The sequence below is a fragment of the Medicago sativa genome, chromosome 6, assembly GCF_051527215.1.
Source record: "Medicago sativa cultivar Bolivia chromosome 6, Bolivia_mono, whole genome shotgun sequence".
Lineage (NCBI taxonomy): Eukaryota > Viridiplantae > Streptophyta > Magnoliopsida > Fabales > Fabaceae > Medicago > Medicago sativa.
Genome location: NC_140754.1, coordinates 17,814,819 through 17,841,063, shown reverse-complemented (window position 1 = coordinate 17,841,063; position 26,245 = coordinate 17,814,819). Strand labels below are relative to the sequence as shown.

General features: G+C 33.1%; 1 long non-coding RNA gene across 3 annotated transcripts; it reads left to right on the top strand.

The window, feature by feature from the left end:
* The first annotated feature begins 13,957 nt into the window (after window positions 1-13,957).
* Window positions 13,958-16,910, top strand: LOC146913337 (uncharacterized). 3 transcript variants are annotated; one of them, XR_015013420.1, is made up of 5 exons: window positions 13,958-14,463; window positions 14,572-14,695; window positions 14,801-14,970; window positions 15,312-15,472; window positions 16,724-16,910. It is a non-coding gene; the product is annotated as an uncharacterized LOC146913337 (long non-coding RNA). The 3 variants fall into 3 exon arrangements; XR_015013422.1 differs by having other exon boundaries at window positions 14,157-14,463; window positions 14,533-14,695; XR_015013423.1 differs by having other exon boundaries at window positions 14,174-14,463; window positions 14,575-14,695.
* The last annotated feature ends 9,335 nt before the right edge of the window (window positions 16,911-26,245 follow it).

Genomic DNA, 26,245 nt, shown 5'->3' with positions numbered 1-26,245 from the left:
TGTTGAGCCTACTCACTAGTTCACTTTAAAATTGTTAGAAAGATCTCAAATGTCACCAAAGGTTTTGTTTGCTGAATGCGGTATGACATAGAGCAGCTGAATAATGACAGAACTTGGGACAATACAAAAGCCAATATCTTGGTCAAACCTTTTAAAATACAGACACATTATTCCCTATTTCAGGGTCATGTGGATCAATTTTGGAATATAAAGTGAACATTTTTAAAGATTTGATATGATTTAAATTATTGTCATGTTAACTGTAACATCCCAGACTGCTTACAGGATTGCCGACTAACCCCACAAACCAACACGAGTCTTTTCAAGATTTGATATGATTTAAATTATTGTCATGTTAACTGTAACATCCCAGACTGCTTACAGGATTGCCGACTAACCCCACAAACCAACACGAGTCTTTTCAGCATGTTTTGTCCTCACTCACATGCTTACCGGGAAACTTCCCGGTAGGTCACCCATCCTAGTACTACTCCAAGCCAAGTACGCTTAACTGTGGAGTTCCTATGGATTGAGCTCCCGAAAAGAAGATGCATCTTGTTGATATAGGTAGTACCTAACAATTCTTATAAGCCTTCCTTCAACCATGTAGTCTCATACCTACACGGCCTCTGGATCCCTCTCATTCCGATGTGTTTCGGTTCCTACTATTGTCGTGGGGGTCCCTTGCGGCTTAAACCGTTTCCCTTAGGTCGGGAACCTTTCGTATCCACCTAGCGGGATATCGAAAGCCACGACGTGGGTGTTACATGCCCACCAGCTTCCGCCTGGTTCGTCCCCGAACCACACCGTACTGGGAGAGGTCTGCTCTGATACCAAGTGTAACATCCCAGACTGCTTACAGGATTGCCGACTAACCCCACAAACCAACACGAGTCTTTTCAGCATGCTTTGTCCTCACTCACATGCTTACCAAATGTAACACCCATACTAAACGTATCTAGAAAGTTTAGCACGTGCGTTATTTTTAGTATTGGATACATTAAAATTACAACATAAAAACTTCGAATGAATATTATACATCAATACACGTTCGTATAAAACGATACATCACCTTTTGTCTAAAATAATAACAAATGCATCCTTGAAATCCATATCCATTCCTGAATGTGTACGAACGAGCCCTTGATGAGATATCCATTCGGCAACTACCTTGACGTCCGACCTGCTAATCTGAAACAAAATAGGATTGGGATGAGACTTAATGTCTCAGTGAGTTCCACCTAATCCTAGGCTATAGGCGACCTCAAGGGAAAACCTACGGTCACCACGTCTACTTTACAACCTGGCGGTTGATTATACGTGTGTGGGAACTTGCATACTTAGATGGTTGTGCATACTAGGGCCGTCATAATTCATCTTACTTGTTATAGGCTTCACTTCCTATACGTGTCATGGCGGCCGAGGGGAACCTAGGACCGCATTGCCAAGTATACGCTCTACATATCAAGGCCTAAACATAAAATATCACGACACGACTCTAAACCGGACGATTAGGGAAACCTAAGGTCGTCATCGGTATCATGTTCATTACTTGTTCTACACATGACTTGCACATATCTTATAGCATCTAATGTTCTTGTTCATAACTTAACATACTTGAAAACATGCTTGCATAACATAAACATATTCTACATGATCGTACATAAGTTCATTATTATGTTAGCGTTGAACAAACAATCATAATCTTGGTTCGTTTTACGGAGAGTCCCGGGTGGAGTAACCCCGAGTACACTCCCATACATGACCGATGTACGTACATCGGACTCCCTCAGTGTCGTGCGGGTCCCTTGCGGCTTAAACCGTTCCCCTTAGGTCGAGAACCTCTCATATCCCCCTAACGTGGATAACGAGAGACACGAACACCTACAACTTATATTAATCATAGTCTTATGCATACATGAATCGTTAATCTATAACCTCTTGAGTTAATTTCCTTAACTCGGATCCTTAATCGATCATTTGGGGTAATAACATATAAGTTCATGAGCGAAGAAGAATATTCATCGCACTTATCATACCTATAATTACGTTCAATGATCTAGTTCTCGATATCTACATCAAGGCTCTAGTTCCATTCCAAAATTAGCTATTACTTGCTACCCGTTTATCTCATCCTTTAAATCACATATGCCATGCTCATTTACATATTGCAAATACTTGTTAAAGGCTCAAGAAACATTTTTAAAGACTATGCCTTGGTGTCTTGATTAGAGGGGTTGTTGTTACAAGTGTTGCTCTAAGAAAATCGCCCACGAAACGCCCATACCAGCCATGACGAGCAAAACGAGGAGTCTCCCCCACTGTCTGCTCGCCATGGCGAGTGAATTGGTGTGGGAGGCGAGTAGCTACTCGCCTAGGCGAGTTGGAGGCGAGTGGTATCCCCTAATCGCACTTCTAGCTCGCCGTGGCGAGTATTAGCTCGCCGTGGCGAGTTATGACAGTCCAGAACATGTAAAAATGACATTTTGGACCCAAAAACCTCAATACAAAGTCCCCCAAGGCATACCATGGTACTAGTAATCATATTGAACTTGAAAAAAAAACCATTGAACAAGTATTCACGAGTATAAAGATACATGGCATAAAAAGGGATAACTTTACTACACATAACCCTAAAAATACATATAATTTTCCTTGCAAGCTTAAACACATAATCCCAAAGGGGTGGGAGCTATCTAAGGAACTCACCTAAACAATTTCTTGAAGCATCCTCAAGTCCCAAGCTCAAACAACCAAAGCCCTAACTCTTGCTCACTTGCTTCTTTGATCACCACTTTCAATCTTGTTATTCTTTCTTGCAACTAAGACACCTTGATCTTTGGCCATAAAGAAACCATTTCTTGAATCAAACTTGAAACCATAACCCAAACAACTCAAGCTTCCTCTTTACTCAATAACAATCCCTAGCTTCTTGATTCAACCAACCACCAAAACCTCTAATCAATCCATAGTTGTTCCTTGCTTGCTAACATCCTTGCTTGACTTATTTTCTTAAACAAACTTGGAGATATTGATGATTGGAAGAGAAAAGAGAAAAATAGTTTCTAGAGAGATGAAAGAGATATTCAAACCAAAACCAAGCTTCTACACTTCTCCATGATCTTGAAGGAACCTAGGGTTAATTCTTACCACTTGAGGAAGAAGATCTTGAAAAGGATTGATTGTGAGAAAGAGAGGAAGAGATGGATGAACTTCATGAGAGAAAAAGAAGAGGTTCAATCTAAAGTTAACTTGCACCAACTTAGGGTAACATGAGAGAACATGGAATGGATTCTTATCATGGGAGAGAAGAAAAACTTAGGAAGATTGATGGTGAAGAAGAGAGGAGGGCGATGGAGAGTAGAGAGAAGGAAGAAGAAAGTCTTTGCCAACCCTAGAGAGAGAAAGAGAATTGAAGAATGAGATATTTTGGGTCCAAACACAATTAAATATCCAATAGACGCGCAATTACCAAATTGCCCTTGCCTTAAACGTGTTAAAAGCGACACTGATACTTTATCCATATTAGGCTGACATCTCATAATAAATATTCTCCATAAACTTTCTTTCAAAATAATAATCCTCTGACACACTCGACTGATAATATTCCGATACTGACAGGCGGGATATTACATTAACTTTTCTTTTAGTTTTGATTTTTAACATCATTGATTTGGCGAATGACTGATTTTATCTTCAAAATTGATTCTAATTTGAAACTAGAAATTACAGCTTTTAATTTTAGAATTGATTTTTATATACTTAAATTTATTGTTCAACCGACTTTTACATGAATGCATCTAAATATAAATAATTTTACATTCAACAAACTTTTAATCAAAACAATCTACTTAAAATAATTTTTTGTTATCGTACAACCAAAGATTCACTAATCCTTAAACTTCTTGAACAAATTAAATTTAGTCTTACAAAGTCTAGCTCGACTCATCTTTTTCCCCTCTCATGTTCTAATGTTTGCCTATTCTTTTTCACACCCTATGACCTTTATCATGCGTCCTATTTTTTTCTTCCGATAATGCCCTTGGGAATTTTCCCCCGTTTTTGGGAGGAAAATGATTTTTCACCTATTTGGATTATACAATACGAACACAATAAGTAGTTCGGATTATAAAATTTGAAACATTCAGTGTATAGGGTGTGTTCCTTGTTTGTTATGGATTATAAAATTCGAACACCTCATATACCCCATCTTGTGCCATGAATTCATGGAAAAACCAATTTATATTATATAATTCGAATTGTATCAGCACAAAGACTGAGGCTATTTGTATTAGAGATAACCAGTTTAAGAACCATCCTAACTATCCTAACCTCCATCACTGTATTTTAAGTCGTTGTTAGTGGTTCCCGCCGTGTCCAATAAAAAATCAGGGTTTAAGGCTACTTGATCGATTTGCTATGAAATCCCGCCCCTCAAAATCCAAAAATCAATCATTTAAACCTATTTTTTTCCTTCATATTCTCTGAAAAATCCAAAAAAATAAAATTCATTAGCTTTATTTGATTTTTATAATATTTAGGTGGTATTTTTTTTTTTATTTAATAGGTTTTATCATTTTTTACTTTGGTTTTTAATTGTTTTTAAATGCAAAATTCGCAATGTTGAAATGGAAGAAATTCTAATTGCTACTTATATATAAGCATATTGTGGATTCCATAAGAACACAATTCAGAGATGGTGTGGGTGAAAAAAGCAACACTATGACTTATTCCACCCTATTACTTTCTCACGCGCCCTGTTATTTATTCTTTATTTTACATATAAAATGGTACAAAATATATTGAGGTATGATGTTTAGAATGCAGTATAATTATGGTTTTGCTGGTATTTAACATTCTTAGAGAATAGATTTAAAATTATTAAAATAATTTTGAATATCAGATAAATTAAATACTATTACTTTTCTCTCATTCTCATGAAGTATACATGATGTTTGGAGTCATGCATTTCAATCAAAAATATCACCATCAACTACATGTATGAACCTTCCTTTTAAAAATAAACTACATGTATCAACCATCATTAAAAAAAAAATGTATGAATCAGTGATATATCTTGCAAATAATAAATATATCTATCCGTCTTCATGTATTAAATGTGCCTTTTGCAGTCATGCATTTCACAAACAAAGTCATCAACCACATATATGAACCACCGATATATTGCAAAGAACACATATCTCCTTCATTCTTCATGTATTATAAATGACTATTAAGTCATGCATGTCAAGTAAGAACAAATATTATATATGTTATAATATAAAGTGATTGTAAACAAATATTATATTTTTGTTTATAAATACTCTCATAAATTTTTGTAAAAATATGTTATTTTACAAACAAATTGTAAATCAATCATGTACTACTCTAAATTTAGACAAGAAACATCAACAACAATACTTATTTATTTAGTTTCTCATTTGTTTTTATAGATTATTTTGTATCTTATTCTTTGTGCACAAATGCCTAAAATAAAATATACTTTACGGGTACAAAGTGCAAAAGTACCAAAAATTGTTATCTAGCTAACCATTAATATATAACACACTCTCTGGTCACATTTATAAACAAAACACAACTTTTTAGGCTCATCGAATATTTAATGTATTTGGTCTTCAAATAGACAAGATACATTAGATATTCAATAAACCTAAAAAGTTGTTTTTTTACTTATAAATGTAACTGAAAGAAGTAAGTATTATGAAAAATATGGTGCATCTATAAATATTTAGAGATATTATAAGTATGTATTTATAAATAAAAAATTGGTATCCCTCTATGTATGGGACCCGGGCGCAATCACATATCTTGACTATGCTCAAAACCACCTCTATATACGAACTCAAAGTGAAAGATACAATGAAATGCAATATAAAAATGTGGATATATTGATCATCTTTCCGCTAGTTTTTTTTTTTTTTTGAAGAACATCTTTCCGCTAGTTGTAATTTAGATAGAGACATAAATTTAATATATATTATGATCAAATATTTTTGGCAAAATAAGATTATGCTATTTTAATAGTGCCAATATATATAGTTCATATTGTAGTTGTTGTGTTCCTATTTTAATTAGATTTAAATATTTTTTTTAAATTACTATTTTAAATTCATAATGTTGTGGTGGTATTCCTATTTTACTTGAGATTTAACATTTTTCTAATTTAATAATTTAATTTACATATAAAGTAAAAGAGATACAACTGTAAATATAATAATTTAAAGGAGGATAAAATTAGAAGAGAAAAAACACTAAATACATCATCTTTAAACAAAAAACTAAGAGAAAATCCCCCCTCCATCTAATTGTCTTTCTGTAGATTTTGAAATCGTATTTTTATATTTCTTTTAGATTTAAGGTGATTTTTGGTCACAATAGTTTTTATAGGGAGAGAGAAAGTAACCATAAAAAACTTTGTAAAAAATATTCCCTTTTTTTATAGTTATATGAAAACAAACTAAATAATTTTAAAAAAAATATATGATTTTTATTACGATAAACAAAAACAAAATAGATTATTTTTTTTATATATAAAAATCTAAGTTATTGAATGTCAAAACTCAAAATCACATTAAGAAACATGCCCTAAATAGAGTAAACTATCATAACGACAAGTAAATATATTTTTAAAACGAATGGAGGATGGATCCGTGACATCTATATAGAAGTGCTGATTTGGGAACTCAGAGTTTAAACCGATAATTTATGTATGTAATTTGATGAGTTGTTTATACCACATAAAAAAAAATTAGTTTTTTAATTAAAAAATTGTGTTAGCAGCACATCTATATAATAATAAAAATACAAAATTAAATAACATATAAAAAAAATAAAAAATAAACTTATCGAATCAAATCGTTTTATAGTTAAAATTTGAATCCAATTATGATATTAAAGACATCTTAAAAAATTAATGATAATAAAAGATTTTTTTTTAGAGGTGATGATAATAAAAGATAAAGAAGTAATATTTGTATCAAAAGATAATGTAATGAAATGTATCCAAAGTCGGAAGATGAATAGGAGAATTAGACAACCAACTAGAATTGTTATATTCTTCCTTCAAAAAAAAAAAAAAGAATTGTTATATTCTCCGGCAATTATGTTTGTGAGATGTTCTCCAAGTATATAGGCGATTCATCAGTGACCGGAAAGAGAACCGAATGAAAATTCGCAAAGAACGAAGTTAGATTCTCCAACGAGTATGAGAGTAAGACATTATCCAATAATTGAGTCGTCAACGGCCGAGTCGACCGTGATCGAAGCCAGGAGATGAGAGGATTCACGAAAACCTCTACGCGTTTGGTGAAGTTAGCGGTAAAGAACATAATAAATCAACAAAAGGTAAAATATTGAATAGGTTTCCATGCCGCGAGAGAAATTAAAAGAAGTTGTGAGTGAAACGTTACGGCGAGATTGAAGCATGCTGCCGCTCTCCAATATTTAATAAATATTATTATTATTTTACAACTTTCTTTTGCAATTGTTTATTCCTTAATTTTTAATTCTTTTTTTTTTTTAAAATCCTTAATCTTTACTTCTTCTCTCCATTTAAATGTATCAAATACAAATTAACAATCATTAAATGTCATCAATCTCACACCTAAATTGGAGTTAAGATCCTCTCCATTTATAATAAAAAATGGAGATTGTCATTATGAAAGATATAGACACAAAAAAAAAAGGTTGTGGGTCCTATCATTAGATGAGTCTCACCATCATTAACTATTTTTTAGATTTTTTGTGTATTTATCTCTCCAAATAGTAGAATGAAGAAGAGTTTAAATGGAGAGGATCTCAACCCGTTAAATTGGTCAAGACATTAATTCAAAATTGGTCGAAGACAATGGGTCATGAATATCCATTATTCATACACATCATGTTGACTCAATATACCTCAGGATTCCACTTTATTTTCCATGAATTCTTTTTACTACTACTCATTGCAATTCTCGTACAGCCTGCACCTATATTAAAACCCGTTGGCTTCTCGTAGAAAAGTTGTACAAGTCCATCATTTCTCACGCAAGGAAAAAGGGAAGAACAACAACAAACCTAGTCATCATCATGCTATTTCTATCATCATCCTCTTCACAATTTTGTTAAACCATAAGGTAAAAATTGTCCACTTCTTCCTTTAATTTTGTTTCATTTATTGATTCGAAACCTTAAGTCATTTTCAATGAAGATCATCCCACCGTCCCACGCCCTTGTGAGTAAACCATAAGGACTAAAATGCAACTTTGTGGAATCAAAGCTGGGGAAGGAAAATCACCCAAAGGATAAGGGTGGTATTCCGTAGTCCGTACAATCATGTAATTCAAAATCATAAGCTAAGTTGGTAGTAGAGCCCTTTTTCTAATAAAAGAGGAACCTCAATATAAATAAATAATTTTTGTGACATTTCATGTGTGGTGTGAATGAGTATCATCTTTTGTGGCAGAACATGACATTATGTGGTAATTTTGCTTCTTGTTTTGAGAAAAGAGTTTGATGTAAGTTTTGAAAGAAAGTTTGAAAATTTAATTGATGTTGTGATAGTGGTGATGATTTAAATGAGTATATATCATGCATTACGATGACAAATATAGTCTTGTATTTTAGGTGACAAATGTGACGATTTAATATTTTGTCAAATGAGGCGATTTGATTTAGGTGTCAAATGGGGGATTATAAGATGGAAAATGCTCTTTCTCTAGAAAAATAGCATCAAGAATTTTTCAAGACACAACTGACAAGTTTTAATTGCATGATTTATTTGTTCACTTCATATTTTTCAGCCACACCTCCTTGAATTGTGGCAAAAAATGCATTGTGATTGACTGATCTTTATTCTTGAAGAATTATTGATGATATTTTTCTAGAGATATAACATTGCTCTTATAATATTACGTCAATTGAGGTGATATCCGGATCATGCTCTAGTTGCATCTCGTGCATCATTTGCACAAAGTTTATATTTTATTTCTATTTGGCTTTTGACTTTTGTACGGTGCGTGATTTAATGTTCTTCTTATATTGCTTTTATGTCTATATGATTTTATTTCGTGGTTTAGGTATATTGACCCCTTACGACCAACCTTTTTAGGTATTGATGAGTTTGAACTTTGAAGATTTAAAGCAAGAATGGTGTATCACATGTGCGCGCGTGGGAAAAAGTATGGGTTTTTATTGAAATGTAAATTAAAATAATTCTTGAAGTATATTTTTTTTTTAGTATAATAAGTTGTTTTTTTAATAGCTTTTCGAAAATTTAAAAGATTTTACTGTTGTGTCTTGGATGTAAAATTTGGGGTGTTATACACTTACGGTGATTTTCTCAAATTCTATCTTCAACAATGAAGCACTCATCAAATGTTGGTATAGTAGATTGTAATATGAAATTTGCTGTTGACACATACCATATGGCTGGGACACACATGTAAATGACCTTTTTGCTCCCTCGGCAGTTAACTGCCGAGGAATTTGAAATCCGGCTGCAGTTAACTGCCGAGGAATTCCTCGGTAGTTAACTGCCGAGGATTATGTTTCTTCAGATGAAACAGGAAACCTGCTCCCCCTACACACTATTTTCTCATCACCTTCATACCACTCCAATCCACCCCAAAATTCTAAAAAAAATTTCATCAAATCTTGCTCCAAAATGATTCAAGCATCAAGCATAGGATGATTCAACACACTTTTGACGTAAAAAAACAGGTATTGTGCATTTTATTCGGTTTATTTTTTGGATATGTCAGGGTAGTTTTACAACGTCAGCTACGTAACACTGTCATGGGGAATATCGGCAGTTTACTGCCGAGGAAATCCTCGGTACCTTACTACCGAAGAAAACCTCGGTAGTTAACTACCGAGGAACTCTTGGGAAAAATTTTCAGGACGAAAAAATGGCAGCTACTGCCATTTTTTCAATTTTTTTTTTGTTTTTTTTGTTTTGGTTCATTATGACATTGATGTTTATGCATTAGTAAGTTGTTAATTTATATTTTTGTGTTGTTTAATTATAGTAATGACCGAGAACGCGGAAGATGTTTCGGGAGAGACAAAACGTAATTTTGTCCAAATTTCCGGAGATGTCAAACCGCCTAAGGTTGAAGTCAAACCAAACATTGATGGAGCTTCCGTCCATGTTGAAGCTTCTAAATATGTTAGCCCCGGTGTCGTCCCACTTCAAGCCCACGAAGTTGACACGGCTAGGTTTTTTTCTGACGACATTAAGTTTCAAGATAGAGAAGAATTGCTTGGGTGGGTACGTTGTCAAGCAAACAAGGCGGGATTTACAATTGTTACACAAAGATCAAGCTTGATCCATCCAATATTGCGCCTAGTGTGTGAAAGGAGTGGAGCTCACAAAGTGCCTAAAAAAAAACCGAAGAATGCGACAACGGGCTCAAGAAAATGCGGGTGCTTGTTCATGATTAGTGGATATCAAAGTACGCAAACAAAGGAATGGGGATTGAACATTCTTAATGGAGTTCACAACCATGCGATGGAGCCGGCTTTAGAAGGACACATTATTGCCGGTAGATTAAAGGAGGATGACAAGAAGATTGTACATGACTTGACCAAGAGCAAGGTGCTTCCAAGAAATATTTTGATACACTTGAAGAACAAAAGACCACATTGCATGACAAATGTGAAGCAAGTGTACAATGAACGTCAAAAAATATGGAAGGCAAATAGAGGTGACAAGAAGCCGTTGCAATATCTAATCTCGAAGTTGGAGGAGCACAACTATACTTATTACTCAAGAACACATGGTGAAAGTAATACAATCGAAGATATCTTTTGGGCTCATCCAACATCCGTTAAGTTGTTTAACAATTTTCCAACGGTTTTGGTTATGGACTCCACCTACAAAACCAACTTGTATAAGATGCCAATGTTTGAGGTAGTTGGGGTAACTTCGACCGATTTGACATATTCGGTTGGGTTTGGATTCTTGATGCATGAGAAAGAGGAAAACTTTGTTTGGGTTTTAAAAATGTTGCGTAAACTTCTTACTTCAAAGATGAATATGCCTAAGGTGATTGTTACCGACAGAGATGGGTCTTTGATGAAAGCGGTTGGAATTGTTTTCCCGGAAAGTTATGGTATGAATTGTTACTTTCATGTGTAAGCAAATGTTAAACAAAGGTGCGTCTTAGATTGTAAATATCCTATGGGAAAAAAGGATGGGAAAGAGGTGAGTAATCGCGATGTTGTCAAGAAGATCATGAGGGCATGGAAAGATATGGTTGAATCGTCCACTCAAGAGTTATATGCAAATGCATTAGTGGAGTTCCAAGATGCTTGTAGTGATTTCCCACCTTTCCTAGCCTATGCCATGACCACCTTGAATGAAGTGAAGGAGAAAATAGTGAGGGTATGGACAGACCATGTGTTGCATCTTGGTTGTAGATCCACCAATAGGGTAGAATCGGCTCATGCTTTGGTGAAGAAATATTTAGACAATAGTGTGGGTGATTTGGGTACTTGTTGGGAGAAAATACATAACATGTTGTTGCTTCAACACACTGCGATACAAACAACCTTTGGTCAAAGCGTTACCGTGTTGGAACATAGATTCAAAGATGTCACTTTGTACTCCGGCTTAGGTGGTCATGTGTCTAGATATGCTTTGGACAACATTGCTATGGAAGAGTCACGTTGTAGGGAAACATTGTGCATGAACAAGGAAATTTGTGGTTGTGTTCAAAGGACATCTTATGGCTTACCATGTGCATGCGAAATTGCAACTAAACTCCTTGAAGAAAAGCCAATTTTATTGGATGAGATACACCACCATTGGCAAAGGTTACGCATGGGAGAAGAAAGTAATGAACTTGGTTTTTCGGTGGATGATGAGTTGAAGGGTATTGTAGAACGTCTCAAGAAACTCCCTTTCCAAATGAAGCTTGAAGTCAAGGAGGCTTTGCGGCAATTGGCATTTCCTGAAACCACCATGATGTCTCCACCACCACAAAAAGCAACAACCAAGGGAGCCAAGAAAAAAGTGGACATTGCGAGGTCTAAAGGAAGAATTACATCCACTAGCCGGATCCCTTCTTCTTGGGAGGTTGTTGATTCCCAAAATCCGGATAGTCAACCGTCACCATCACCAACAACATCATCATATAAAAGGAAAAAAGGTGCTCGTCTTGGTAAAGCACCAATTTCCCCACTTCCACCACCTTCTCGGTATCCAAAGCCTAAGGCTATCCCGGTTATGAGGCCTATTGATTATATGCCACGCTTCATGCTTCCATTTATTGAAAAAGTGGTGGATGTTATTGGCGATGGACATCGTGGATTCCGGGCTATAGCCGAGTTCATGGGCTTAACCGAACAAAATCATCTCATGATTCGTACACATCTTATTCAAGAATTGAAAGATCATAGAGATGATTATGTTGAAGTATTTGCGGGTGAGGATCGTTATAACTACATTTTAAATGTCTTACATCCTCCCGCAAATACAAAAAGTTGTGCACATCTTGTTGATAAGTGGTTGACTTTTCCGGACATGGGGCACATTGTTGCCAATTATTACAAAAGGTGTGTGGTTGTGTTGACAAATCTTGAAGTTGGTAACTCAGAATCTTTTTTCCCACTAAGAGGGCCACCACCGCCGGGCAAGCAAAAAACTCCCATCATGTGCCTTGGGGTAATTCCTAATCACTTTGTGCTTATTTACTTGAGGAATGGTTGTCCACTACCTCCATCATCTACGGAGTGGCACAATCACAAGAAACAAGATGCGGTGACTTGGGAAGATGAGTATTTGGATCAACATGAGTTGTTCCGAAAGCTCATGGCTATTGAAAGTGGAAACAAACCGCCAAAACCACAAAAGGAATCAAACAAAGCGGCGCCTATTTTGTTGGACACTCCCGAAAAACCAAAGCAACAATTTGAAGTTATTGCGGAAGATGAGGAAGATTTTATGTCACTTGATCTTCTCCAATCACTTGGCAATTAACAAGGGATTTTTTTGTCGGTGTTAGTCCTTTTTTTTTGGTAGAAATTACACCGACGTATATTTTGGGGTCAAAATTGTAATGCCAATTTTTTGTGGCCAATATATAAGTAACATTATGTAATTTATATTGATATATATATATATGATAACATGACTTTTATTGACTTGAAACTAGTGCAATACTTATTTATAGCTTATTAATGTTTGCACATTTGATTTATTCGTTATTACATTCCATTTAATTTTGTTCTAATCTATGATTATTTTGTTAAAGCTTTTGTCAAGTGAAACATGTCAGAGGTTGCAAGAATTGAAGGGCGTGTTAGGTATTGCGCGTTTAAAAAGACGGTTAAGGTTATGATAACACCGACGGACTCTATTGATGATTTGAAGACACAACTTAACACTTATTTTGAGCATCTTGGTGAAAATCAATATACACGTCACTTGTCTGCTCTAATGCCAATGATAGACCTAGGAGAAGATAGAGATGAATTCACATGGAAAACGGCAAGCTATATGTCTTGGCTTATTAAAGACGATAGCGACGTCGGATTTATGTTTAGGAATATGGTGGAAAATAATGTATTATATATATATGTTCGTTCCATATGCAATTGTAATGAATGTAAGTAGGGATTTAATTTAATGATGTGTAATGATGTGTAATGACTTGTAATGTGTTGTTTGATTATGGACACTATGTTCCGTTTTGATGAATTTCAAACTTTTGTGTGGTTTGAACCAAATGTCGGTTTGATTTAATTATGGACATATGTAAAAGATATTGTATTTTTCTTGTTTATGACCGAGTTTCATTGTTGTATAATTTGAATTGCATATGGAAATGCTCTGGTAAAATTACAGGTAAAAACTGGCCGAAAAATGGCTTGGAAATGCTTAGCATTAATGCAGAACCTGCTGTCTGCATAAATGCTTTCCTCGGCAGTTAACTACCGAGGAATTCCTCGGCAGTTAACTGCAGCCGGATTTCAAATTCCTTGGCAGTTAACTGCCGAGGGGGCAAAAGCGTATTTTGCATGTGTGTCCCAGCCTTCTCTAATGTGTGAACAGCAATAATTAAATATGATGGAAATAATGTGTGAACAGCAAATAATCCCACTTGTCAGCTAATGGAATATTACCGGTTGAATGTGTCAGAGAATTATGAAATAATTAAATATGATGGAAATAATTATTATGTGATGTCAGCTAAACACAAGTTAAGTATCAGAGTCGGATTTAACACGTTTAAGACAGGGGCATTATAGTACTTTCCCGTGGAAGGGATATTTTTTATTTGGATTTTACCCCAAAATATCTTCACTTTCTCCTTTCTCCTACTCTCTCACGCCTCTCTTCCTTCTTCTTCTTCTTTTCTTCTTCTTCCATCAATCTTTTCCAAACTATTTCCAAATCATGAAACAAGTTGTGTAAGTTTCCCAATAAAATTTTATGGTGCTAGAAGCTTGGATTAATAGGTAAGTTTCAATTCTTCTCTCCTTTAAGAAGTTAAGGTTTTGATTAAGTTGGATTCTTGAATGATCAAGCTTATGTTGTGGTTTGTACATAATCATGGATGTATATAGAAGCTTGGGTTAGCAATTTTTCCATCTTAAAGCTCATAAAGAGATGTTCAAGGGAAGCTAGGTTTTTGATGCAGAGAAAAGTTGGAATTGGAGCTTAAGCTGGGGTTGTTGCTTAATCAATTAGGTGAGTGTTTCATTAATTTTGAATTTGAGGTTGATTATGGATGAATTTCATGAAATAGTGGTAAGCTCAAGTTCTGGTTTTTAATTCGTACCTATTTCTATGTAGCTTGGAATTGAATGATTGCTGAAGTTTTGGATTCCTCATTCAATTCCCTATAGTTTGGACACAAATTTTGTATGATTCGGATTTGAAACGAGTTCGGAAAACATGTTTAAAGTTTGGTATTTTCTGCTGGATTCTGGCTGCGGATTTTGGAACAGGGCTTCATTAAAATGGTAAGAACTCTTTCCATGTAACTCTGAATTGAGTGGTTGTTATTGCTGTGGATAGCTAACAAAATTCCCTACAGTTTAGACACAAGAATTATTAAATTCTATCAAGTATAGTAGGAGAAAATCTACCTGGAAGTTTGAGGAAAATTTCAGTCTCGTTTCTGTACCAATGTCCACTCTTTTGTTAAACTGTACAAATTGGATGGTTAACCCTCAAAACAAAAATTATATTTGGAATCCTGACGCCCTAAGCTTTCCAACGAGTGGTCGTTTGCTCAAAACCGATATCGTTTGGTATTTTAATTAAATTGTTAAAGTTAAGGCATTGATGCTGGATATTGCAGGGTACGGGTTTTGCATAAGTGAGTCATATTGAATGGACAAGGACTGAAGCGGAGGTCTGAAAATAAGGCTTCTAAGAGCAAGAGAAGAGGGTTGAAGGGAAAACAATGATATGAGCTTTGAGTTGTGGCAAAAGATATTGAGAGAATCAAGAACTTTTATGGTGAGTTCCATAGATAGTTTTCCCACCCTTGGGATTATGTTTTTATCTTGTGAGGATAATATGAATATTAGGAATTTTATATGTTATGATTAGTTACCCAAATTATGCCATGCTTGCTAACTCATGAATACTTGCTGAAAAGATGTTTTACATGTTTTTATATATTTACTTAAGAATAAAGCAAGTATTTAATATGTTGGTAAAGCGTGGCATACAAGAGAATAATATTCACTATGTCCGGGTAGCATGAAATAAGAAAGGGAAAAGAACTAGAGCCTCGATATAGTTATCGAGAACTAGATAGTTATGCATAGAATGTATTTATGCTAAGTGTGAAAGGTTAGATAACTATTCACAAAGAAAGATAAGCAAGCATTAAGATTACCTCTAGATGGATCGTTTAGGATCCGAGGTAAAAGAGAGTTAGCATGGTTAAGTTTAACCTTCATGCATGTCACTAAGAAAGTACTTAAGAAAGAAAGAAAGAGTGTCGTGTCTTTTGTATTCCACCCAAGGATGGGTATAAAAGGTTTCCCAAGGGAAATGGGGTAAGCCGTAAGGGACCCGCACGTTCACTAAGGGAGTCCGGTGCGCTCTTGCTAAGCCTTTCACCGGTAGAAAGAGGATTTGATTTCGGAACTACTCCACCCGGAACTAATCCGTAAAAATTGAATTCAGATAATTGTTTGTTCAACGCTAACTTAATCAATGAACCTAACTATGCATTGCATTAGATATGTTTAAGTGTTATGTCATAGAGCCTTGGCATAGACCATCAAGAACTAGAGAGAATATAGAAGCAAATAGTCAAGAACTAGCAAGCTAGAAAGAGTCACTTTTGTGACAAGATTAAGATAGATACAATTTATTCAAGTAAGTAAGTAAGCAAGTAAAGAGAGTTATATCGACGACGATCTTAGGTTTCCCCTAATCGTCCGGTTTAGAGTCGTGTCATGACTTTAGCAAGTGAAGGCCATGATGCGTAGATAGTATCTTGGCATTGCGGTTTTAGTTCCCCTTAACCGCCATGACATGAATAAGAAGAGAAGCCTATAACAAGTAAGAATATTAAGACGGCCCTAGTAAGCACCGCCGTCTAATAAAGCATGTCCCCACACACGTATAATCAACCGGCAGGTTGTATTTTAGACACGTGGTGACCGTAGGTTTCCCCTGAGGTTACCTATAGCCTAGGATTAGGTGGAACTCACTGAGACATTATGTCTCATCCCAAATCCTTATTTGTTTCAGATAAACAGGTTGGATTTGCAAGCTAGTAGTTGATTGGATATGGCGACAGGTGTTCGTTTGTACCGCTGCAGGATGTATGGATAATCAAGGTTGCATATAGTATATTTATGAAAAGTTGAGTTGTATTATGTTGTACAGACACATTTGTTGTATAAGATTATTCATTCGAAGGTTTAATGTTGTAAAATTTAATGTATCCAGTACTAAACTAATACACATGCTAGACTTTCTAGATACGTCTAGTATGGGTGTTACATAGATAGATGGCATCACCTTTTCACCACTATACTACACTTAGGGGTGTTCAAAACCGAACTAATTCAATAGAAAAACCGCAAACCGAATCAACCCAAACCGAAACCGCAAAAAACCGCATTTGGTTTGGATGTACAGTTAAAACTATAAATTAATAATGTCAGGACCGGAGAAATTTATTAATTTAGAGAGTTCTTAATTTATCGATAAATTAATAATTATTACTTTAAAGAGTTTTTAAGTAATTATACTGTACATACCAAACAAAAAGGCAAATTAGTTAATGCCTCTTAGAATTACGTTTCATCGAACCTTGGGACTCAACGTAAATTAGTAACTACTGTGTTCATATGCATTGGAAATCAATAATGACTTTTGAAGTACAGTAAATGTAAACAAGAGGAACAAATGTGTTCAATGTATTCTTAATATATTTTTTTCAATTTCTATGAATTATTAATTTATGATTTTCTTGGGACCGAAAATTATAAAGGGATCTCCCAAAAAAATTATTATCTTATTATTTTAACGAGTTTTTCAATTTTTTACATTGGCCCAAGTCGGGACCGGACAAATTTATTATTTTAGAGAGTTTATTAATTTACCGAATATTAAATTAAAGAGTTTCTACTGTATTCGGATCACTTTTTTCCTCAACCGCATGGTTTGGTTTGGTTTGCGGTTTTCATTCTACCAACCGAACCAAACCAAACCGCAACATAAGAAAAACACTAATTAAATCTATGTATCTTAAACCAATACTCATTGAAACTCAATGGAAACTTCTATAAAATGACATATTTTTTCTCTTGTTAAGTTTCTTCTTTTGCTTTTTATTTAAAAAATATATTTATGTGCTACTTGAACTTTTAAAGAATGATAAAATCTTAGTCTTTACATTTCTTTCATAATAGAATTACTTTTTGCCCACGTTTTTAATTTGGTCTTTGTTGTTTGGTGAAAATGAAATTGTAATGTGGAATGAAACTAAAAACATTGTCAGAAACATTGTTGAAAATATGTTGTATTTTACATTTTTAACTCGATTTTAATGTTGGAAATAAAAAACTGTATTGTATCGAAAAACTGCTCCAACCGATCCAACCTAAACCGCATTGATTTGGTTTGGTTTGGTTCGGATTTTATTTTAAAAGTCAAGCGAACCAAACCAAACCGTATGCTTTTTTATCTTACGGCTCGGATGACTTTTAGCCTCAAAACCGAACCAAACCGCACTGGGAACACCCCTAACTTCACTACTTTGATCACAATAACCTAGATTTTTTTTAAGAACACAATCACTTAGATTTGTTTACTATTAACTGCAGCAGATAAATTTTATGAAACATACAATTTTAAAAAACAAAAAATAAAATTAAAATTAAAAAGTATATGATAAATGGTAATCAAGAGTAAAGGTCTATTTACTGGTAAATATATGATAGAGACATGATATGATATGGACAAGATAAATGTATTATATCATGTGTTTGATGCACGCATGATAAACAAATAAGATATCATTATTTTATCATATCCGATGTTTGATACATGTGTGATGTGATATGATATATATATGTTTGATACAAGCATGATGTGATATGATATATATCTTAATTAAATGACCAAAATGTCCTTGCGATTGATTACAAAATAAAAAAGGAATGAGATAAAAATAATTAAATAAGTTGTCGTTTTTAACCTAAAGTATTCACATTAAAATTGATCTATCAACTACTTCATTTGTCATAGAATAACCGACATAGTTGAACAATTCACACACATTAATAAAATTCTATAAATGAATTGGTTCAAGCAACGAGATGTGAGCTCTTTAACTAATGAGGGAGAAAATGTGGATGAGAGAGAAATCTATAGTGTGTCCAACATATTCCTTCGATAAACTGTGGATGAGAGAGAAATCTATAGTGTGTCCAACAGATTCCTTCGATAAACTATGAAGCACGGATACGGACACGGACACTGACACAGTTAATAATTTGAAAAAATCACATATTTTAGTGTATTTACAAGTGTCGGTGTTGTGTCGGTGTCGGACACGACCGGGACACGTCTAATCCGAGGAGTGTCTTCATAGGATTAAAATTTTGTACCTTTGGAACAAAGGGGGGACGAGGGGACGTGAGTTTGTATCAATCAAACAAATAATTAAATCACCAAATTTTTTTTTCAAGATAAACTAACCCAGGACAACATCATTTAAATATTAACATTTGCTCGTAAAGTTTATGTTCCAAAATCTAAGACCGAATCCTACGGTAGTAATCGAAGCACACACAACATGCATGCATGCAACGAATAATGTTACATAAGCCTCTAATGGTGCATGTGCTGTATACATTGAAAGTTATTATAAAAACTGTATACATTGAATTAAATTTAATATTTGTGTTCTCAGAATAACCATGATTGATTGCTGTACCTAGAACAATGGGTGCTCGGAGTTTCAAAGTCCATATAAAAGAAAATTGCTGTTGACACATTAGCTTTGGCTAGGACACACATGTAAAAGACGTTTTTACCCCTTCGGTAGTTAACTGCCGAATTATGAAACCGGCTGCAGTTAACTACCGAGGAAAACTTCGGCAGTTAACTGCCGAGGAAATCTGAAAACTTCGGCAGTTAACTGCCGAGGAAACCTCAAACCTTTTTTTTTTTTTTGACAAAAACCATTAATTCTTTAAACCTAAATTTTCCTTAATTAAATTTAATTCTTTAATTATTTTAAGGAATTAAACATAATTCTTTTTATGATTTCATTCATGTGATTTTGTTGCATGATTTCATTCATGTGATTTTGTTGCCATAAATGAAGAAATATGGGAGATGAATAACATCTGCAATCAGTAGTTAATGGACCTAAAATGATGATTCAATAAAAAAAATGCAACAACAAAAACGTTACAAATGATAAAATAATTATATTTGTAATTATTAGTAATTAATTATAATATTTCAGATTTTTTTTGTTGTTGACAAATTATAATATTTCAAATATTATTCATCTCTCTTTCAAATAATTATATTTGTAATTATTCTATCAATAATACCTTTTTTTTTGTACAAATAAAACCACTTTTCTATTCTTAAAAAAAAAACCCTCTTTTTAATTAAGAAACGTGATTGAATATGTAGTAATTATAGGATCTCATATTTTTTTATTTATGGCAACAAAATTATATGAATGAAATCAACAACTTTATAAAAAGAATCGTGTATTTAATGGCAACAAAATCCATATTTCTTCATTATGGCAACCGAAGGGGTAAAAACGTCTTTTACATGTGTGTCCTAGCCAAAGCTAATGTGTCAACAACAATTTTCCATATAAAAAGGGGTTGGTTCAATTATTTTCTGTGCACCCCGTCAAATATAGGAGCATCAGTGAAGCATTTGTTTTCCCAAAACATGTCATTGGTCGTGCAGATGATTCTAAGTTTGAGTGTTGAAATGATAATCTGTATCACAAATTGTAATTCATTTGTGTTGAGTCCACTCTCTAGTTTACTTTAAAATTGTTAGAAAGATCTCAAATGTCACCAAAGGTTTTGCTTGCTGAATGTAGAGAAGCTAAATAATGACAGACATGAATTTTGGTAAAAAAAAAGAAGAAAAAAAAATGACAGACATGAATTCTTGTTAATCTGTGGTTGAATTTCTGGCTAGTATTGTCATGTGTCAAAAAAATGGTAAGAGGAAAGAATTATGGACAATACAAAAGCCAATATCTTGGTGAAACTTTTAAAATACAGACACATTATTCCCTATTTCAGGGTCATGTGGATCAATTTTGGAATATAAAGTGAACATTTTAAAGATTTGATATGATTTAAATTATTGTCATGTTAACTTTTCTTTTAGTTTTGATTTTTAACATCATTGATTTGGTGAATGACTGATTTTATCTTCAAAATTGATTCTAATTTGAAACTAGAAAATACAACTTTAAATTTTATAATTGATTTTTATCCTTAAGTTTATTAAATTTATTGTTCAACGGACTTTTACATAAATGTATCCAAATATAAATAATTTACTTAAAATAATTTTTTGTTGTATTTTATCTTCATGGAAAACCAGTTCAAATTATATTATTCGAATTGTATTAGCACAAAGAGTGAGTCTATTTGTATTAGGGATAACCAGTTTAAGAACCATACTATCGTTGTATTTTAAGTCATTATTAGTTGTTCCAGCCGTGTTCAGTCAAAAATAAGGTTTAAGGCTACTTGATCGAATTGCTCCAAAACCTCTGTCCCTCAAAATCCAAAATTTCATCATTTAGACCTATTTTATTAATTTTTCATATTCTCAGAAAAATTCAAAAAAATAAAATAAATTGCATTAGCTTTATTTGATTTTTATAATATTTTGGTGGTGTTTTTTTTTTATATTTTATTTGATAGATTTTATCATTTTTTTACTTTGTTTTTTAAAGCAAAATTCGCAACCGCTGAAATGGAAGAAATTGTGATTGATGCTTATGTATAAGCATATTGCAGATTCCATAAGAACAAAGATCAGAGATGGTGGGTGTAAAAAGCAACATTATTACTTTTCTGACCCTATTACTTTTTCACGCCCCTTATTTTTTATATATAAAATGGTAAAAAAAAATATATTGAGGTGTCAGATAATGTTTAAAATGTAGTATAATTATGGTTTTGCTGGTAATTAACATTCAGACTTAGAGAATAGATTTAAAATTATTAAAATAATTTTGAATATCAGATAAATTAAATACAATTAATTATCTCTCATTCTCATGAATTAAACATGATATTTGGAGTCATACATTTCAATAAAAAATATCACCATGAACTCATGTACCAACCTTCCTCTAAAAGTAAACTACATGTATGAACCATCACTTAAGAAAAAAACCACTGATATATCTTGCAAATAATAAATATATCTATTAGTCTTCATGTATTGATTCATGTATTGAATATGACTGCAAATAATAAGTATATCTATTAGTCTTCATGTCTTGAATATGACTTTTACAGTCATGCATTTCACAAACAAAATCATCGACTACATACATGAACCATCGATATATTGCAAAGAATACACATTTCCTTCATTTTTCATGTATTATATATGACTATTAAGTCATGTATGTTATGTAAGAACAAATATTATGTATGTTAGAATACAAAGTGATTGTAAATAACTATTATATTCTTGTTTATAAATACTCACATATTTTTTTTCGGAAAAAAAATTATAAATAAGTATATGTTATTTTGCAAACAAATTATAAATCACATTATCAACACCAATACTTATTTATTTAGTTTCTCAGTTGTTTTTATAGATTATTTTGTATCTTATTCTTTGTTCACAAATGCCAAAATAGAATATACTTTAGGAGTACAAAGTGCACAAGTACCAAAAATTATTACTTATGGAAAATATGGTGCACCCCTAAATATAAGTATGTATTTACAAATAAAAAATTGGTGTCCCTTTATGTATGGGACCTGTGCGCAATTACCTATATTGATTATGCTCAAAACCACCGTTATATATAAATTCAAAGTGAAAGATACAATGAAATACAATATAAAAATGTGGATAGATTGATCATCCTTCCGCTAGTTATAATTTAGATAGAGATCATATAAATTTGACATATATTATGATCAAATATTTTTGGGAAAATAAGATTAAAATATGTTATTTTAATAGTGTCAAATATAGTTTATATTGTAGTTGTTGTGTTCCTATTTTAATGATATTTAACTTTTTTTAAATTACTAATTTAAATTCATAATGTTGTGGTGGTATTCCTATTTTACTTGAAATTTAACATTTTTCTAATTTAGTAATTTAATTTATATATAAAGTAAAAGGGATAAAATTGTAAATATAATAATTTAAAGGAAGGATAAAATTAGAAGAGAAAAAAAATACTAACTACATCATTTTTAAACAAAAATTAAGAGAAAATCCACCCCCCCCCCCCCCCCCCCCCCCACATCTAACTTTCCTTTTCTGGCTCTTGAAATTGTATTTTTATATTTCTTTTAGATTTTAATGTGATTTTTGTTCACAAAATATTTTTTTATAGGGAGAGAGAAAGTAACCATAAAAAAATTGTAAAAAAAAAATCCATTTTATATAGTTATGCAAACAAACTAAATAATTTTAAAAATATATATAATTTTTAATACGATAAACAAAAATAGAATAGATTATATTTTTTTATATAAATATCTGAATTATTGAATGTCAAAATCACATTTTTTAATATGTAAGAAACATGCTCTAAATCGAGTAAACTATCAAAACGACAAGTAAATAGAAACAATTTTTTTAAACGAATGGAGGATGGATCAGTGACATCATATATAGAAGTACTTATTTGTGAACTCGGAGCTTAAACTGATAATTTATGTATGTCGTTTGTTGAGTTGTTTATACTACATGAAAGATCAATTTTTTAATCAAAAAATTGTGTTAGCAGCACATCTATATAATAATAAAAGTAGAGCTGTTAAAACGGGCCGGGCCTACCGGGCCAGCCCGGAAAAGCCTGAAAAAATGTAGGGCTTGGACATAAAAATTTGGGCCCGTTTAAAACCGGGCCATTTTAGTCCGAGCCCGTTGAGGCCCGAGCCCGTCACGGGCTAGCCCGACCGGGCCGCGGGTAGCCCGTTTATTTTATAATTATTTTTTAACATTATAATTTCCTACAAATTATGTCCAAGGTTATTGTTCTTGTATCATGTATCATATTAATTTTGTATTTTTCTTTGAAAATTTTAATTGTTATTAATTAGTATGACGATGGATTTATAAAGAATTTGTTCAGGTCATGTTATTACTCAAAAATAATGCACAATGAGATCAAGAGAAAGGTAGAATATTGTTTTTTTTAGGGAAAGTAGAATAATGTTATTGCTTTAATTACAAATGCACAATATGGAAAATTTCAAAGCTAGAATAATGCATAATGTTTTTGCTTTAAGTACGAATGTACAATGAGATCAAGAGAAAGCTAGAATAATGCACAATATTATTACTTTAATTACGGCATAGTATGGAAAATAAACCTTATATATGAATAGCAGGAAAATACAAAGATAATAGAGTACATGGGAATCAATAACTCATAACTTCACATAGAAGGTTCCAATTTGTGTCAAATGCTGAGTTTGTCGATTAATATTTTTTCGAGATTTTTTTATTAAGAATTTTAAGTAATCGGGCTGGCCTGAAAGCACGTAGCCCGCAAAGGGCCGGGCTTGGACAAATGTTTTTGAGCCCGTTTATCTTTCGAGCCTTTTTGCCCCGGTAAGCTAAAGCCCGAACCCGTCATGGGCTAGCCCGACGCGGGCCGGAAAGTCCGTTTTGACAGCTTTAAATAAAACTACAAAATGATGATAATAAAGTTATCGAATTAAATTATTTTAAAGTTCAAATTTGAACCCAATTATGAAATAAAAAACATTTTTAAAAAATGATGATGATAACAAAAGATAAAGAAGTAATATTTGTATTAAAAGATAGTATGCTGAAATATATCCAAAGCCGGAACATGAATAGGAGAATTAGACAACCCAATAGAATTGGTAGATTATGTTTGTGAGATGTTCTCCAAGAATATAGTCGTCAATCGGCGATTCATCGATGACCGGAAAGAGAACCGAATGAAAATTCACAAAGAACGAAAGTAGATTCTCCAACGAGTATGAGAGTAAGACATTATCCAATAATCGAGTTGTCAACGTCCGAGTCGATGGTGACCGAAGGCAGAAGAGAAGAGGAGAGGGTTTGCGAAAAACCTTACGCATTCAGTGAAGGTAGCGGTAAAAAACAGAGTTTTTTTTTTTGAATAAGGTAAAAAACAGAGTTATCAACACAAAAAATAGAGAGAAAGAGGGAAAGATCAAATAGATTTGCATGATAGCGGCGAGAGAAAGTAGCAGAAGTTTTTTGAAGTTCTAGTGAAATGGTGATGAAACGGCTAGGCGAAAATTAACAGCATGTTGTAGTTCCCCGATATTTAATACTGCTATGCTATATAGTATGGGAAAAAAGCAATGAAAATCGACGACCAAGAAGACACTTGCTGCTACACTTTTGTAATTTTAAAAACCAAACTTATATAATATTGATTTTTCGTTAGTTCCGTGTTCAGTGTTTTCCTGTTCAATATTATGATTAATACCATTTTTCTTGCTTAATCTTCAATTCTTCTCTCCATTTAATCAAATACAAATTAACAAGTCATTATATGTCATAAATCTACACGTGAATTGATCCAGCGGTAAGTCAAAATTAGGGTCAATATCCATTATTCTTTTTTGGTGGTGGCCGGGGTTCGAACCCCGGACCTTGCATATGTTATGCATTGTCCATAGCAACTGAGCTAAACTCACGAGAGAAGACAATATCCATTATTCATACACATTTGACTCAATTCCATGTATTTTTTCATTAATTCTTTTTAGGGAAGTTATATGCATAATCTCGCCCTCACTCTATCTTTCACGGTAATATATACTATATTACTATTCTCTTCTTTAGTGGTCTTTGATGATTACTTTTGAGCACAATAAAACCAACAATTAAAAGGTCACACGTTTGTTTGACCCAACTGCCAAGTATTACTCCATCACATATTTATGTATGTATATTCTCCAAGGAAGAACAACAACAAACCTAATCACCATCATACTATTTCTATCCTCGTGCTCTTCACAATTTTGTGAAACCATAAGGTAAAAATTGTCCACTTCTTTCTTTTGTTTCATTTATTGATTCGTAACCTTAAGTCATTTTTCACCATAAGGACTAAAAGGCAGCCTATCCTTTCACCTCATTCCGATAGGTGCATCTTGCAACTTCGTGGAATCAAAGTTGGGGAAGGAAAAACACCTTAAAGGTAAGGTGGTATTCCGTACAATCATGTAATTATAAAATCATAAGCTATGTTGGTAGAAAATATTTTTTTGGCGTGGTATTGTCATGTGTAAAAAATAAAAAAATGGTGAGAGGAAAAAACTAAGGACAATACAAAAGCCAATTAAAATACAGACACATTATTCCTATTTCAGGGTCACGTGGATCCATTTTGGAATATAAAGTGAACATTTTAAAGATTTCATATGATTTAAATTATTAACCATCATGTTAACTTTTCTTTTAATTTTGATTTTCAAAATCATATATCAACGTTTTATGATCTAGGATTTTATTTTAAATAAATAAGAATACTAACATACTCAATTTATT